The 18,016-nt window shown below is 47.3% G+C and overlaps 1 long non-coding RNA gene across 2 annotated transcripts in view; it reads left to right on the top strand.

Annotated features, from left to right (window-relative positions):
- LOC122465476 overlaps window positions 1-18,016 on the top strand; it is a 51,263-nt gene that overhangs the window by 23,132 nt on the left and 10,115 nt on the right. The window contains exon 2 of one of the 2 annotated variants that reach the window (XR_006290374.1): window positions 3,766-3,841. This is a non-coding gene — a long non-coding RNA (uncharacterized LOC122465476). Of the gene's footprint in view, window positions 1-3,765; window positions 3,842-13,890; window positions 13,922-18,016 lie in introns of those variants that run through there. The other variant, XR_006290375.1, reaches the window with a different exon arrangement.

Genomic DNA, 18,016 nt, shown 5'->3' with positions numbered 1-18,016 from the left:
AGATGCTGTTTCTATGGGTACATCTACACTACAAATGATAGTGTGATTGAAGTACAGGTAGGCATAACATGGGTAACTATGGCAGTGAAGATGCAGCAACACAGACCCCAAGTCTGTATGCAGAGTCACCTGTGGGCTTGTACTGGGGCAGCTAAGCCATGCTGCTTTGTCCCCACTACCACTGTTATCTGTGCCAGCTAGATTAACACTAGCACAGATATGCCTAACCATACTACAATCTCACCTTCATTCGCAATGTAGACATAACCTGTGTCTAACCTCTTTGTGGTAGCGAGTGTCCTTTCGTTGTGTGTACAGTGCCTAGCACAATGTGGCCTTCATTCCCAACTAGGACCTCTAGAGGTTACCACAATAATAAATAAGGAGAAAGTGCTTGTGTTTGGCATGTCTATACAACAGGTTAGTGTGTGTGATTTGATTGGGCTAATTAGTTGATCTCTTCAGAGCATCTTAAAAATCTCTCTCCATTCTCTGGTTTGAGCTTGGCGCTCTGTACAGGTGGAGGTTTGCATGTCCCCCTACTGTTTGACGCTGTTAACTTTCGGGGTTATGTGTGAGCATGTTAAGGATTTGCTCAATCACCAGAATCCTAGTATTATTCCCTGTGTGGAGCACAGCCTCAAGGGATAAACTAGAGTGGATGTGCCAATACCTGAAAGAGGAGTTAAGGCCAAAATCCTTCTGCTGGGCAGCGTAAAGCCTCTTTGTCTAAATCTTGGTGTTTCTGTGTAAACTCCTCACACTGGATTATAGCACTACCTGAAATGATGCAGATTAGGTCTCTTGCTGCCCTAAAGTCACACATGTTGAATTTAAAATACCAACAGAGAAGTCCAGATCTGAAAAGTGGTTTATTTCAATTATTTTACACCCTTTGGAATATAGGCCTGATTCGACAAACTGCTTAACTTAAACCCATGCTTAAATCCTGTTGATTTCAATTACAAATGTATTGACTTGTACTTTACTCCCAACATGTTCCTTAAGGTCAAAGGCCGCTATGCTCAAACTATTTCCGTAATTCATTCTTTCCACAGAAGCAGCTTCCCAGTCTGGTTCTGCAGCTCCTCCCACCAGCATTCCTTTCCTTCTCCCTCACACCTGCCAACCAGCACACCACTCCTCTGCTATGCACAGGTAGCTTTCCTACCTTGGCCAGCACAGCTGCAGCTCCAAAAGGTATGTCTACACAGCAAGTAGACACTCATGCTAAGGGGCTATTTAATTGCAATGTAGACATTCAAGCTCTGGCTGGAACCCTGGCTCTAGGAGCCTGTGAGCTCGGGCTGCAGCCCCAGCCTGAATGTCTACACTGCAATTAAACAGCCCTTTGGCCCAAGCCCCATGACTGAGCCTGAGCCAGCAGGCATGGGCCAGCCATAGGTATCTAATTGCAGTGTAAACATACCCTAAGGGTGCATTAGCCAGACAGTTCTGAAGGTGCAACTATCATATTTGGATAGTGGGCCTAGGGGCTCATTCACTTGGTATCTTCATATTCTAAAATAAGAAAAATCTACTTCCATTGCAAACTATAGAGTTACTGGTGCAGAAGATCACTATGTTCAACCAATTACTCTGATGCTAAAACTGTGAAAGGATCACCAAAAACAAAAAAACTGGACTTGCAGTGGAGCCCCACCCATCTATTAAGGGCTTGTCTCCCAAACAGTCTGGGCTTTTGCTGACTCCCCTCCCAAGGTCTGGTCATCCCTTTTGGGAGGGCAGATCCAGCTGCCAAGCTAGTTCCATCTCCAGGCTGCAACCAGGCCTCTCTGCCATCAAGAGAAGCAGTGCTCTACCTTTCTTCCTGGTCAATCTCAAACTGAGCTAGTTCTTCTTCTTTTAGCTCTCCTCCCCACACCTGACATTGGCTGCAGGTGTAGCAGGGAGGGGATCACTGGGGTAGACAGGCTTTCCTTAACCCTCTTGTTGTCAGTGTGGGGCCTCACTTCCCCTCCACCCTGAGAAAAAATAATCTGCAGTTTTGGGAACACTTCCAGCCCTGTGCTGGACACAGAATGAGAAGGACAGGAGAGTCAGGTACCACCTCATGATTTGGGGCTTGGCATCCTTCATAGCATAGCACCATCAATGTGGGGCATGATCTGTAACCAGGGTTAATTTATTACCAAGGAAGTAACATCTGAATTCCTCCATGGCCCATTATACTGGCTAAGTCCTTTTTTTTCTTTCAATCACAGAACAGTCCTTTTCACTTGGGAACAATTTTTGACTGAGGTAGAGGACAGCATGTTCGTCGCCATTGATCATCTGGAAAAAGCTGGTCCCTACTCCTATATCAGAGGCATCAGTCTGCAGGAGACATTTCTTGGATAAATCAGGCTCTCTGCCAATGAGAGCCTTCAGAATCTGAAAGGTTTTCTCACAGGCTTCCGTCCAGTGAATCATTTTGGGCTACTGTCTTTGAGCAGATCAGTGAGAGGGACTGCAATAGATGAGTATCCCAGTACAAACAAATGTAGTATCCCACCAGTCCCAGAAACCTCCACATCTGCTTCTGTGAAGTGGCAGTGGGGCAGTCCTTCAAGCCTGGACTTTGTCCACTAGAGGTTGCACCTGGCTCTTCCCCAAGGTATACCCCAGGTAGGTCATCTCATCTTTGCTTATGCAGCATTTGGTGAGGTTTGTTGTTAATTTGGCCTCTTCAAGCAACCAAAGTATAGCAGCTCCCTGCTTCAGCTGGTCCTCCCAGCTCTGGCTATAGATCTTGACATGACATGCTATAAGTGGAGGCATAACTACTATTGGTCCGTTAGAGCTTGAAATGTTGCTGGAGCCCTGTGTAATCCAAATAACTGATAGAGGATGAAACAGGTGGCAAAGGCCATTTTTTCTCTAGACTCTGGCATGAGTAGAATTTGCCTGTACTCTTTGGTGGTAATATATTTGGCCATGCCCAGCTGATCCAGTAGCTCGTCAATGTGCAGCCTGGAATGCACATCAAATTTTGATGAGGCATTGACTTTTCTGAAGCAGATGCAAAGTCAGGTGGTCTTATCCAGTTTAGGGACCAACATAATTGGACTTCATCAGTCACTATAGGATTCCTCAATTACCCCAGTGTCCAGCATAGATTGTAATTCTTGCTTCATAGCCTTCGTCATCTTCAGGGGAGTACCCACTGGTTTTCCCAGAGTCCAGGCTCAGTCTGGATATTGTGGGAAGTAAGATGGCTACCCAGGCTGGGTAGAAAATAGTGTTTAGAAGGCAACAATCAGCTGTTGGTCTTGGAACCTCTGCTCTGGCTTGAAACTGTCCCCAACACAGACCCTCCTGGGGACTAAGACGTTGGACATCTGTGGCCCTAACTCCAGTTCCAAAGGCCAGAGAGCAATAAATAGACCCTCCAGCCCCTACCACAGCTTTAAAAAATTGACATGGTAAACTTGTTTGTCTTTCCTTTTGTCTGGCTGCCTGATTTCATGATTCACTGGCGCCACCTAGCAGATAATCTCATAAGGACTCTGCCAATGGTCCAATGATTTTGACTATGAGCTAGGAAGCAACAAGAATACTTAATTCCAGACTTGAAACACTTAAGGCGGGCCCCTTTATTATACATCATTTCTTAGGTGTTCTGTGCATTTAGGAGATTCTACCTGTCAAAGGTGCATAAAGCCTCTTCTCTCCTGAAGGGTGAGGATGTACTGCACCACACTGTCAGTTCCTCCATATTTTTTGTATTAAGACCAGAATCCCCCATTGTTGTCTCCCATACAGCACTTCGGGGAGAAGCTTGTAGATAACTTCAGCACCTCCTGCACCGAAGATGGGAAGTAGTTGGTCCCAGTGACAGGTATGTGTGACAACTATTGTTTTTAACAAGACTTTTAGAGTCCGATCGAAATGTTCTACCAACCTGTTCAGCTTGGGGATGGTAGACAGAGATTCAGAGGGACTTAATCTCAGTAGTCAACACAGTTCTCATAGCTCAGTTGCAGTAGCTTTGGCTTTCATGGAACATAATGATACAGCCTCGGGATATCTGGTAGTGTAATCCACGATTACCAAGATATATCAATACCTGGCCATACACTTCTTGAGTGGCCTGACCACATCCATTCCAACCCTCAAGTGGTATGTCACCCCATGGGAGATGAACCAGTGGTGCCTTCAACACTCTTCAGGGTGCTGTTAGTTGAGGCTCCAAGAGGCACAGAAGTTCAAAACCTCCTTCAATCACATCCAGAAAAAATGGTCAGAATCCAAGCTAGGGTTTTGTTCCTTGCCCAGGTGCCCAGCAAATGGTATGGCATGGGCCAAACACAATATTTCTCTATGGTAAGGTCAGGGAACCAGGAGCTGGGTTTGGACCTCCCCTGTTTGGCAGTCTTTCTCTAAACAGTACCACCACTTGCCCTGAATTTCAAAATAGGGGAGTACCTCAGCTTGATGGCTGTCCACTCTCTCCCCATTAACAACATTGCACAGACCCAGCTCAAGGTCTCATCTTTCTTTTGCTCTTCAGTTGGAGAACCTAGCCAAGATTTTCAATTAGGGCATGGGGGTGATCCTCAACAATGGATGGGACTGGGGTTCTAAAGATGCATCTAGCTGCTTAGAACTCCATTCTTCCAGCTTGGCAATGTCTCCTACACTTGAAACTTCCCAAGCAGTCAGCTGAGAGAACCCAGGTGGTGGGGCTTCATATTCTAGGAGAATCACAAGAACTCTCTCAGAAGGTCCCCAAAATATTCCTAGCCTTAGCCAATGATGACTCGGTAGGCAAGAGATGCAGCCAGGCTGACCATAAGGGGTCTCGTATGTTCCCCCACAGTGAGCTGAATTTGGGTGTGAGAATATGGCTTTACATCCCTTTGCCCACACTTTAAGTAGATGGTGCCCCAGGGTGGTCCTGGAGTTGGTACCATGGAGTCTCTTACATGGGTTTGGCTACACCTTGAGTCCACAAGGCCCGTTACTTCTATCCCATTTACTTTGACTAGAGTGGTTAGTTTAATTGCTCCAGGCCATCATGCTCGAGCATTGGCAGTCCAGACTTGCCCATAACTGCATTCCACAAATGGGTTCATAAAAAAAAACCATCCTGTACCTGGTTGTTGGTATTGGAACCTCCCCTCAACCTCTGGATAGACCTTCTCCATGGGTCCTCCTTGTTCCTGACCCCAGGGCTGCCCCTTTTTGAGACCAGGGTGAGTCGGAGGATTATCAACCAGGGACCCAGCCAAGCTGCTCCAGTTCTTTGGTCCAAGTTGTCCATGATCTCCCTGGATCTCAAAAATCCTGGTGAGGAAGGACCCAGGTGGGGCTCCTCAGAGCACTAGTTATTCAGGCACTTGTGAATCACTGGGGATGTTAATGTAGGGTGGTAAGAGAAGGTGCACGACACTTGCATCTTTAGGAATACTGGACTCTTTGAAAAGATGCAAGCAGGAAATTTTCCCCAGACCTGCACAGTCACATAGGTGGGGATGATTCTCAGAGACCTCATCTAGCCTCTGCTTCATTGGCTCATGAAGCCATACACTGGGCAACTGGACAGCAACAGGGAAAGATTTAGGTTTAGTCTACACTACAAAGTTTTGCTCGTATAGCTATGAGAAGTGTGAAAAAAATCAACCCTCTTAACTGACATAGCTGTCTCCCAACCCCCCCCCCCCCCCACTTCCCCTACGTAGCCACAACTATGCTGACTGAAAAGTGCTTCTGTCATCTTAGCTAATAACTTTTGGGGAGGTGGTATGTTACTATGTTGCCAGAAGAACTCCTTCTGTCAGCATATGCTGTCTCCATTAGGAGGGATTGCCAGTATAGCTACCAGCAAACCCTTCCTAGTGTAGGTAAGGCCATAGTCTGATGCAGTGGGGTGTGCAGAAGGGATTTAACACAGGCTGACACAGCCTTTGGATAAACTTAATATTTGCAGTTTGTGATGCTTTTTGCAAGCTTGGCTTTCTGCTCTAATAGGAACTGCAGATCAGTATGGCAATGATTTTCTCAAGCGAAAACTACCCTGGAAACTTTTGCCAGTATCTATTTGGGGTGTGATTTCTTGCTTTTTTGTAACATTTCATTGCTGGCAAATGCCCTAGTGTAGATGGTTATACCAGCATAAAAGTGCCTTTGCCAACAGAGTTTATTTCCCTTGGGGAAGCAGAATAAACTATCCTGGCAAAAGCACTTTGCATTTACACAGGGAGGCTTTTCCAGTATAGCTATCGCAGGAAAACTTTCAAGTATAGCCTATGCCTCAGATGCAAAGGGAAGATGAACATGGGCAATGAGTGAACCCCTGCTTTGGGGAAGCTAGCCCACTGACTGCATCCATTCCACCTGAGCCACCGCCCACCCCTGCATGCCGGAGCCCCAACCCTGCCCCCCGTAACAGGAGGAGCCCTAAGGGCGCCCCCCTCCAGAGTACCAGCCATGCAGAGCCAAGCCGCCCCCACCCCCAAGCCAGTCATGCCAGGTCAACCTGCCCCCAGGGCTGGCCCACAACTTTTTGGCACCTGAGGCAGGGAGCTCAAATGACGCCCCCATGCCCCTTCGCTGCCAAAACTTTGAAAGGCCTCAATTCTGCCTTCTTCCTGTTCTACTCCTCTCATGGTACTGCTCTGCTACCTACTCCAATAAAGGAGAACTAACAACTTAAAATGCCTTGTTCAAAAATTTTAAGTAACACTTAACTTTCAAATGCTTGAACAGCAAATGTAACTTTTCTTGTCTGCATAGTAAACACTGGCATTTTTATCTGCTTGAATAATCAAAGTAGTACTTTCCGTGTCTTCTTGGCTGCAAAGATTTGAACTGATTCCTGAAGGTCCACAGACTGGGCCAGCTCATACTCTATTGAGATGGTTGCAAGGCCTACCAGCCTCTCCTGTGTCATTGTGGAGTGTAGATGAGTTTTTATTAACTTCAGCTTGGAGAAATTGCGTTCTCCACTGGCAACTGTTACAGGAAGTGTTAGAAGAATGCGCAGAGCAACAAAAGCATTTGGAAAGAGGGTGGTCATCTTATTTGTGCACATATATTCCAAAACAGCCTTTGGAGTTGATCCTGCTGAAATGTATCTTGAAAGGGCTTTCAGTTCATCACCTAAATCATTCGCATCAATATCGCACATGTCATCATGTGTCAACACTGTCTCTAGTGCCCTGCATTGCTGGTGTAGGTCTTCTTCAGGTATAGTGAAGGAGTTTGGGAATATCATAAAACATCCCAAATATACTGCTGTGTTCCTTGAGCTGCATGAAACGTTCTTCAACTGACTGTATTGCACAGTCTAGCACCTGGTTAAAGAATTCAACTTTGAATTGTTGTTTGGGGTCTCTTATGGGATTATCCCATACCTCATAATCAAAATGTTGTCTTCTTTGGTGACTCTTGTGTTCCTGAATGGGTGGGAAAATAGCTTCAATGTGAAGTTCCTCTGCCAATTTCTGTGCACTCTTCAGAACGTTTTGAAATCCCTCATCTGACCGGTAAGACTGTAGGTATGACTTTGCTTTGCCCAGTTGTTCCATTGCTCCAGATATATCAAGGTCAACACCTTGGAGTCCCTTGCTTACAACACTTATTTCAAACAGTATGTCATGCCACAACACTAAGCCACACAGAAATTTGAAGTTATGTATGTTTCTGGTGATTCCATTTCCCTCTGCCACTGTTCTCCCACGAACAGTTCCTGTCATAGCATTATCCTCCATAATGGCAACTATGGCATCATCTATCTTCCCAATTTGGTGTTTGATAGGCTTTATGGCCTCCACTCGATTTTCCCATCGTATGGCACTAAGTGGTTTCAGTGTCAGAGAGGATGTTCCCAGATGTTGCTTCAAAATTTGCCATCGATGAGTTGATGAAGAGAAAAATACATAGATGCTTTGAATTACATTAAAAAATTCAGCAGCTTCACTACAAGCTAATGCTGCATCACTGACCACCAAGCTCAATGAATGAGAACTGCATGGGACAAAAAAAGCTCGAGGGTTGAAGTCTCGGATCCGTATCTGCACTCCTATGTTCTTTCCTCTCATGTTGGCACCATTATCATAGCCCTGACCTCTCATATCAGCTATCGCAATTCCCGTATCTTCCAGCTTTTTAAGAAGCACATCTGTCATACCAGCTCCTGTAGTATCATCAATGTCAATACATTCTAGAAAATGTTCTCTGACAGTCACCATTGCAGGGACATTTTCATTAGGTTCTGTTGTTGGTACAAAATGCACCATTAAAGTCATTTGTGCAGTATGGCTGATGTCAGGTGTGCCATCCAGAATAACAGAGTAATATCTTGCTGACTTCAGATCTGCCACAAACTTCTGTTTGACTTTTGTTGCCAGTAACTGTATGATATCATTTTGAATGGTTTTTCCAAGGTAGTGGTGTGTGTACATTTCTTGCGTGGTGACTATTCTTAGATGCTCCTGGAGAACAGCATCAAACTCAGCCATCAGCTCCACAATTTTAAGGAAGTTTCCATTGTTTGGCACATACAACTGATCTGAAGTGCCACACAGTGCTAGGTTTTGGGTAGCAAGCATTCTCACAATGGCAATGAGCCTTTTCAGAACATTTTGCCAGTAAAGAGACTCTGATGCAATCTTCTCTTATGCTGATCATCTATGGTGGCCTTTAACCTTAGTCTCATCTCAAGCTCTTTCCACCTATGGAATGCTCTCTGGTGATTTGCTGCCTTCTCATGGCATGCCAGATTTCTAGCCAGATTTTTCCAGTCCTTTGTTCCTGTAGAACCCAATGTGGCTGGAACATTAGACTGGAAGAGTTTGCACCAAAAACAGTGTGCAGCATTCTGGGTTTTTGAGTACACAAGCCATGGCCTCTCCACTTAGTCACCATTGGGGATTTCATGCCAGTAATGTGTTGGATGGAAACTTCTATTTTCATCGTCTTTGGGGAACATGAAGTTTTTCACTTGCTGTGGCCCATGCAGTACAAGGAAGTCCCTCAGGCTACTGCTCAAGTGGGTCCACAGTCCTGGATCATCTAGACTTAAGGAACTAAACTCAGCAGCAGCGGTTTCTTGCGCCTCCACCACATTCTTCACTGATCTACACTTTTCTTCAGGAATGTGCATAATTACATCCATTTGAGATGGAGATATGGATGTTGCAGTAGCTGCCAGGTCACCTGCACTCTAACTGGAAGATCAGGCATGTCCTCACCACTCACATCCTCACTGGGGCTGGAAGGCTCACCGTGAACATTTGTGTCTATGTATCTCAGGAGAGCTCTTTCCTGCTTACATAGAAAAGCTTACTTTGCTTTCTTTCTTTTTCTGAATGCTGCCCCAGACGGGCGTTTTCTTCGCTCACTCATGACTGCTGTTCTGTGCCAGTTATAGTGGCTCTCAACACTTTCAATTGAAGGGGACAAATAAGCAGGCTGGTAGCAGGGCCTGAGTGAGGGAAGATATCAGAGTCTTAAAGGGCCTAACTGGCTCCTACTACTTCAGTTGACTGCCTGTTCTCCTCAAGTGGGTTCAGGGAAGCAGCAGGAAACAGGAAGCTCCCTGAGAAGCTGGTGGTAATCAGTCCAGGCTTCTGGGGGTGCTAGAGAGGTACATAAGAGGCTCCTCCTCCTCCTCTCTCTCCCTGCAACTCCTGCTGCTTTCTGTTATTCCCTCTCACCTTTTCTCCTCCCTGCCTGTTATGTCTCTTGTGCCCTCCTTCCTCCAGCACAGCACTCCACCATCTCTGTGCATCTAGAGCAGAGAGAATACATATGGACCAGCAGCAGACACAATTTTCTGAACTCTGGGTCCTAGTGGCGTCCCCTCACAGTCTGGCATCTGAAGCGGCCGCCTCAGTTCACCTCATGGTAAGGCCAGCCCTGTCTGCCCCCCAGACAGGTTGAGCGCCAGGCCGAGCGGCCTCCCGGACACGCCGAGCTGCCCCCTGGATGGGCTGAGCTGGGCCAAGTCGCTGGCCACGCCAAGCCGAGCCACCTCCCAAACATTTCCGATAAGGCCAGGCCAAGCCGCTGCCCACCTCGTCCCTTCCCCTGAGCGCTGTGCCAAGCCACACTGTGCTGGGCCGAGCTACCGGTCAGGTGTGCCCAGCCAGCCTCCTCCCACGTCTGGCCAGCCCCAACACATGGCCGAGCGAGCCACCAGGCCTCACTCCCACACCAGATCCTCCCGCCCACTGCTGGTTCACCACATTCCTTCCTCACTCCCCCACCCCTGAGGAGGAGGGACGCAGCTAGACGCAGCAGACAGACAACAGCAGACGGTGGGGGCTTCGGAGAAGGGGCAGGGCCACTGCGTCCCAGGTGTCTGGTGGCGCGGCGGCGGCAGCTGTGCCAGGGAAGGCTTAGCCCCTGGCCTATTATACCTGCTGCCCATGAAGATGAAGCTTGCATCACCACCAAACAGATCTTCCAAAGAGAATAGGGAGCACTGGTATGATTCCTGGAATGCCTTATGCAGCCTTGCCAGCTGCAAGATATTGCTGTGGTGTGCAGCTATGTATGAGAGGACTAGCAGTGTTCCTGCTGGAGGGATGCTCATGCATTCTCTTTGGTGCAGCACAAGAAAAAGAAAAATACAATCTGATTAGAAATTTAAGACCCAGCCAGAACAAAGGCTCTGATGACTCAGAGCAGTGTGGGCTCATATCCTGAGTCACTAGCCGTGGGAGATAACAACCTGGTGTCTGGGATCTGGAACTGGGAGTGGAGAAACGAAGACATTTTAACGTAACATAGTGCACCATGTATTTTCAATCTAAGAATATAGTTTCTTTAAACAAATCACATACCAGGTAGCTGCATTAAACTTCAGCATGGTATTAGAGGAGGGAAGTTTGTTGTTTCTGGCTGAACAAATGAAAGTGGTGTTTCTGATCTGAATCCTCTGCGGTACTGTTTATAGCAGAGGTAGGCAAACTACGGCCCATGGGACAGTCCTGTCCGGCCCCTGAGCTCCCGGCCAGGGAGGCTAGCCCCCGGCCCCTCCCCTGCTGTCCTTCTCCCTGACACCCCCCCCCCCCGGCAGCCTCAGCTCGCCGTGCCGCCAGCTGCCTGGACCTCCGCTCCTGCTGGGCAGTGCGCAGCGGCGTGGCTGCAAGCTCCTGCCGCTCTGAGCGGCATGGTGAGTGCGGGGAGTTGGATAAGGGGCAGGGGGCTCCGGGGGACAGTCAGGGGATGGGGAGCAGGGGGGTTTGGATAGGGGGTGGGAGGGGGCGGATAGGGGGCATGGGGACAGGCTCTTTGGGGAGGCACAGCCTTCCCTACCCGGCCTTCCATACAGTTTCGCAACCCCAATGTGGCCCTCGGGCCAAAAAGTTTGCCCACCCCGGGTTTATAGCCTTCTGCTGAAAGACTGACTTACTGTTGCATTTACTAATATTAATCCAATTTCAAGTGAAACTAAGTCCAAAAATATCTTCTCAACAGCAACAGTACAGCAGGATGACTAGATTACAGCATTGCTCATGTAAATTCAGCAACAGAATTTCTTTCCCACTTTCTTAGAAATTTAGGGAAATAAGAATACTTAGCAGATGGGAAGGAGATTCTGAAGTATAATAAAAAGAAGGAAGCACAGAAGTAGATGAACAACCAGAGGAGAAAGATGGGAGATGGAAAATGAGTGAAGAATAGCAGAAAAATAGAAGAGAGAGAGAGGGGTGGTGAAGATTTTTGAGAAGAGGAGATTAAGAAAGATAAAGGAAAGCAATAGGATAGAGATTAGTTCATTAACTGCCGTACTGAAGGCAGAGTTTTATGGTTGCTTGAGTTGATCAGCTCTTTGGATAATGCTGTGAAATTCTTTCCATGGCATTGCTAATAATAAAGCTGTTTCAAAATCGATTACCTTTAAAATGTGAACTGAATAACTCATATTTTCCATTCAGGATAAATGGAAAACTGATTTGCATTCTCTTTCTCTGGAAATTAATACTATGTCCATTGTTCAAGTACAAAAGAATCTTTCTAGTGTCAGGATATAGTTCATACATAGGACCCAGACTATTTAAGAGTGAGGTATGTGTCCAAAGAGTGAGTAGGTTGGTCATCTCTGTCCACAGAGCTATATGGGTTCTTGTTCCTGGATGTGAAGACATTTATTTCAGGTGCTGAAACCATGTACATATTCTAGGTTCATGCCCATGTAAGTAGGGTCTGGATGAAGGCTTCCCTGACAATTAGTTGGGAGGGGGAGAGACTTTGGGTGTGTTTATGTAAATACAGTTTGCTCCTGCTCTGCTTAGATATTGAGCATATAGATCAGTGTCAAAGTAATCAATTTTGGCTGGTGCTGGACCAAATCCACAACCCAGCACATGCAGTGGGCCCAGTGGGGCTAATCCACGCTTATTTAGCACATCTGAGAGTGAATCTGAAGAGGAGGACACTACTATGGAGTATCCTAGAATGGAGAGCAGATACCAGACTCCATCAGCTGAGCTTGGGGAGAGCTCCACTTCTTCAGCTCTAAACCCCATGGCTGAAGCATTTAGGCCTGTTACTGGCAAGCCCCAGTCAACAATGAGACCAGCCTGGGATAATGAACTTGTCCCACCAACATTCCCAAAACTCCTGGAAGAAAAACAGGCCTGTGCTGACATATCTAGGTTGTTGGACAGAGGGGACATAGAAGTGGAAGGTGTCCCTGCCACCCTGGACATCCCAGTACCAGAGCAAGAGATGCAGGGGCCTGTGCCAATAGAGGGGATACTCTCAAGGGAACCGAGCACCAGAAGAAGTCCTCACTGCCCACTCTCAATAGGTGTGACAGGGTTATAAGGCCAGTAAACAGGCTAACCGATGATGCACCTGGAGTGGTTAGTGAGGAAGTGATACACTTAGCTCACAGGCTTGTGGCAGCCAGAGTGGGTTTCCTCAGACACTTTGAGGAGAACTCATGTAGTTGGTATAATCTGGAGCGTGATTTGCTGGGTCGACAAATTCTCGGCTCGGAGGAGGATGTAAATAAGGTCTGAATGAAGGCTTCCCTGACCACTAACTAGGAGGGGGAGAGACTTTGGGTATGTTTATGTAAATACAGTTTTCTCCTGCTCTGCTTAGATATTCCGCACATAGAGCAGCATCAAAGTAATCAATTTTGGTTGGTGTTGGGTACAAATCACTTTAGTACTGAATGCAGGGGTAGTGAAATGCTGTTACTAAAATGTTGTAATTCGACTGTGCTTAACCTGTCCCAAAGGAGGGGGCTCATCTTCAGCTGAAAGGACCTCATTAAGCCAGGGCCCTGTGAAAGTAAGAGGGATGGGGACAGGTGTCCCAGCTAGAAGGCCGTACACCCTCACCAAGGGTCCTCCCTGGACTGGTTTAACCAGTTCCTCCCCACTGTTTAAAGAAAGAGCTAAATGGGCTTCATTAGGAACTTCTTCTTTGTTATTTTAAATGCTCAATCAGAGCTAAAAGTCAGTTCTGTGTGGGACTGTGTTCTGCGCAGGGCAGACAATCACTGAGAGCTGAAATCACTTGAGATGGGGAAGTGTTTCTGCCCAGTCTGCAAAGAGCTGAAAATCACTAAGAGACTGATGTGCAGAGGTCACAGCAGAGAGGCAGATGGCTGCAGAAGGTGATTGACAGTCGGTTGGCAAATGAGCGCTGGTGAGGTGGCGAGCAGGATGAGCGGCTGGCGAGGCAGCCAGGCGGCACAGCGAGCGAGCAGCTGGCAGAGAGACAGAGTGAGCAGTCGGCGGGGCGGCTGGCGGAGAGGGGCTACGGAGCGAGTAAGGTGCCTCCTTATCTCCACCCAGGGTGGGAGATGCACCTCTGAACTCTGGGTCTGCACTGACCAAGGACAGCAACTGTGAGCGGGGTGCAGAGAAGGGATGAGCACGTTAAAGGGACTTTTGGGTTGATGCACCTTAGAACCTGAAGGGAAAAGGACACTGCCCAACTTACCTGGGTGGTGGATCTTTTGCTCATGGTTTGTGTTTATGAATCCTGTTTGCAGTATTTTCCCAAATTAACACCGAGTTACTTCCCTCTTTGTATTCACTTTGTGCTTGCGAGTGGGGAAGTATTGCCTCTCAGAGGCGCCCAGGGGTTTTGTATAATTTTCCCAGGTTACTGGGTGGGGGCTCAAGCTGGTTCTGTGTTGTATTAATGGAAAGGAACCCCTAGATATTGAACCTGCCCCTGGTTGCTGCTGGCTTTGCCTGGCAGAAGGGTTACACACAGAAGTTGCTTAAATAATAAATAATGGAAATTGGAGATCTTTTTTAAGAAGTTGTGTTGAGGTATACAGAATTATGGCTTGGTGATAGTAGCTTTATACCATATGGTTGCAATTCAGATTCCATTATAAACTCAATTATTCTGCACCCTTTCCTTCCACTACTTTCCAACACCTCCCTAAAATGCACATTAAAGTTCCATTGGCCTTGAAATTGGTAGGTGAGGTCTAGAGTTGAGGGAGAATTTTTCCAGACCTGTAATTTGAAGTAAATCAAATGAAGGAATTAATGAATTGTGCATCATAAAAATAGAGGCATTCACCAAAGTCACAAAATATCTAGCTTTTTTACCACTTTGTAGCATACAAATGGAAAGGAGAGAGAGAAAAAGTGCATGCACTTAGTGGACAAACCTAGCTGAGTCTAGTACCCAGGATAAAACTTGCATCAATTCAAGTCTCATTTCAAAAATATTAGCCTCCGGAACAGTAATGTTGCTGTCTCATTGGTTCTTAAAGGCTATTTGTGTTTACAGGACAGGATAGGCCAGGCCAGGGAGGAGCAGAAGGCTGCTGGGGAGGGCAGGTGTAATAAAGTCCTCTGAGGACCAGGTGGTCTAATAGGTAGCTATAGTGAAGCAGAGCGGCCTCACTCCAAGCCTAATTGGAAGGAACCACTTCATGGCCCTAGGTGGGTGGAGCCATGCCTGCTCACCCCCCACACCAGAAGTCAGATATCTCTGCCTCACTGAGGAACTCTGGACCAGGGACCAAGCTGTGCAGCACCTTGCCCCCAGCAGAGACTGACTGCAGTGAAGAGTTGCTCAGACTGCCATCTGCTGTTTACCCCAATGAGACTGAGGACCCACAGACTACAGAGCCACGCTAAGGAGGGGTGGTAGGAAGTAGCCCAGGGGAACTAGACATTAGTCCATTTATGTTGCTGACAGATGAGTCACCATATTTCGGTAGGATCCCTGCTGACCCAGTGGCGGGACTACCCACCACTGTCAGGGCCCTGGCCGGGACCTTGTGGAATAGGGTGGGCCCGGGTCCCCCTGCTGTGATCTCCATCCCTGGGATGGCAGCCTACTCACCATAGACAGGAAAACCTGCTCCTTACCTGTGGCTTGCCCCAGCCAGAGGGCTGTGGGCCCTAGACTGTATTGAGAGCAGTCTGCCTTAGCCAAGAGGTTTGGGCTAAAAGCTGCTCCTTGTTCTGCCCCGCCCGGAGGGCCAGAGCACCTGACTATATTTGCTATCTGCCCTAGCCAGCAGGCTTTGGACTAAAGACTGCTCCTTGCTCTGCCCTGCCCGGGGGTTAGAGCACTAGACTGTGGTCTTGTCTACACTACACACTTTTGTCGACAATAGTCAGCTTTCATCACCAAACAATGGAGGTGTACATACTGCAATGTTACTCACACCGATTTAACTCTCCTGCTATGCCAGCATAATAAAACCACCTCAATGAGAAGCATAGAGCTTTTTTGCGACAAAGTTAGAGCAACACAGTGTCAGTGTAGACACTGTGTTTGCTTATGTTGCCCTAAGTGGCCTCCAGAAGTTGTCCCACAATGCCCATCATGACCGCTCTGGTCAGCAGTTTCAACTCCACTGCCCTGCAGCCAGGTACACAGGCATGTGCCCCTCCCCCTTTAAAGCTCCAGGAATTTTCGCCATTCCACTTCCTGTTTGCTCGACAGGGAGCGTTCATATAGCATCTTCCCAGCTGACCGTACCGGCTTTCCACAGCAAATTGCTCCTGCCTGGAGTACAGCAGAATTGTTGGGTCTGTGGGGAGAGGGGGCTGTGCAGTCGCAGCTCCGATCCAGCCATAGGAACCTTGATATCTATGAGCAGACTGCTCGCGGCATGGAGGAGAAGGGGTATGGAAGGGACATGCAACAGAGCCGTACTAAGATCAAGGAGCTGAAGCAGGCATACTGAAGCCCTGCACTCAAGGGCCACTGAATGGACTCTGGCTGCTGGGCCACGCGGCCCTGCACTCGAGGGCAGCCACTTTGATTCTGGCCATTGACCTGCACTGTCCTGAGTCCCAGGAGACAGTCTGGTAAACTGTAACCATGGTGTCACCACACCCACGATCCACTCCAAAGGGGAATGGGGTGTGCATACACCACCACAAGGACCAAACAGAGATGCTGAGGTCCCTGGTTGTGCTACAGTCAGAACACATCCATGCTCGACTCTCTCTGCTGCAGTCCATACAGAATTACGTTCCATGCCTTCCCCAAATTCCCCACACACATTCCTCTCATGTTCCTGGCCCATCGCAGTACCCCTTGCACTCCACCCCTAGTGATATGTTCCATAATGACAGCTGGACTTACACACAGCTATGAGAGCCTCATTTGAGAGAGTGCTCCTCAGTGTCATGTCCCTTATAAGAAATGGAAATCTGTGTACTGCTGTTTAATAAAAATTTACTCTTAGAAATACGATTCTTTATTTGTGTCCTAAACGGAGTGGTTGCTGCAAAAATTCATTCACCGTGGCAGTCGGCACATTTGCAGACTACAATTAATGCTCAGGCAGCAATCATTACAAGGGTCATTCAAGGTGGCATGTAAACAATGCCTGCCTGAATGCATTACAGAAACACATTACTGGAGCTCATTGTCAAAATGCTGCTTCAAAGCCTCCCTGATTCAACCAGCCCCCGCGTTGAGCCCCTCCAATAACCCTGGTATCTGGCTGCTCAAAAATCAGCTGCCAGGTGATCCAACTCAACACTCCACCCCTGGGGAAACTTTTCCCCCTTAAAAAGAACAGGAGTACTTGTGGCACCTTAGAGACTAACAAATTTATTAGAGCATAAGCTTTCATGAGCTACAGCTCACTTCATCGGATGCATAGAATGGAACATATAGTAAGATATATATATACAGATAAGTTGGAAGTTACCATACAAACTGTGAGAGGCTAATTAGTTAAGATGAGCTATTATCAGCAGGAGGGAAAAAAAGACTTTTGTGGTGATAATCAAGATGGCTCATTTAGACAGTTGACAAGAAGGTGTGAGGATACTTAACTTAAGGAAATAGATTCAATATGTGCAATGACCCAGCCACTCCCAGTCTCTATTCAAACCCAAGTTAATGGTATCTAGTTTGCATATTAATTCAAGCTCAGCAGTTTCTCCTTGGAGTCTGTTTTTGAAGCTTTTCTTTCGCAAAATTGCCACCCCTTAGCTTCACAAATGTTATGCAGCGCACAGCAGGTTGCTATGACCCTGGGAATATTTTCCTCATTGAAGTCTAACCTGCAAAAACAGCAATGGCAATGACCCTTTAATCTGTCAAACACACATTCAACAGTCATTCTGCCCCTTCTGAGCCAGTTGTTGAAGTGCTCCTTGCTCCTGTCAAGATTTCTGGTATATGGCTGCATGAGCCACAGGAATAAGGGGTAGGCTGGGTCTCCTAGGATCACTTTGAGCATTTCCACATCTTCTATTGGAATCTTCTGGTCTGGAAAGAAAGTCCCTGCTTGCAGCTTTCTATACAGGCCAGTATTCCTGAAGATGCTCACCTCATGCACCTTCCCTGACTACCCCATGTTCATGTCAATGAAATCACCTTGGTGATCCACCAGCACCTGCAATACCATAGAGAAGTAGCCCTTTTTGTTGATGTACTCACAAAATGATCTGGGATCAAAATTGGGATATGCATACCATCTATCTCCCTCCTGCAGTTAGGGAATCCCATTGCTGCAAAGCCATCCACTATTTCCCGCACACTGCCCACAATCACAGTCCTTTGTACTAGGAGGCGATTGATGGCCCTGCACACTTGCATCACT

This window comes from Chelonia mydas, chromosome 4 (assembly GCF_015237465.2).
Source record: "Chelonia mydas isolate rCheMyd1 chromosome 4, rCheMyd1.pri.v2, whole genome shotgun sequence".
Lineage (NCBI taxonomy): Eukaryota > Metazoa > Chordata > Testudines > Cheloniidae > Chelonia > Chelonia mydas.
Note: the sequence above shows the minus strand (reverse complement) of the source record. Positions and strands in the feature narration are given on the sequence as shown.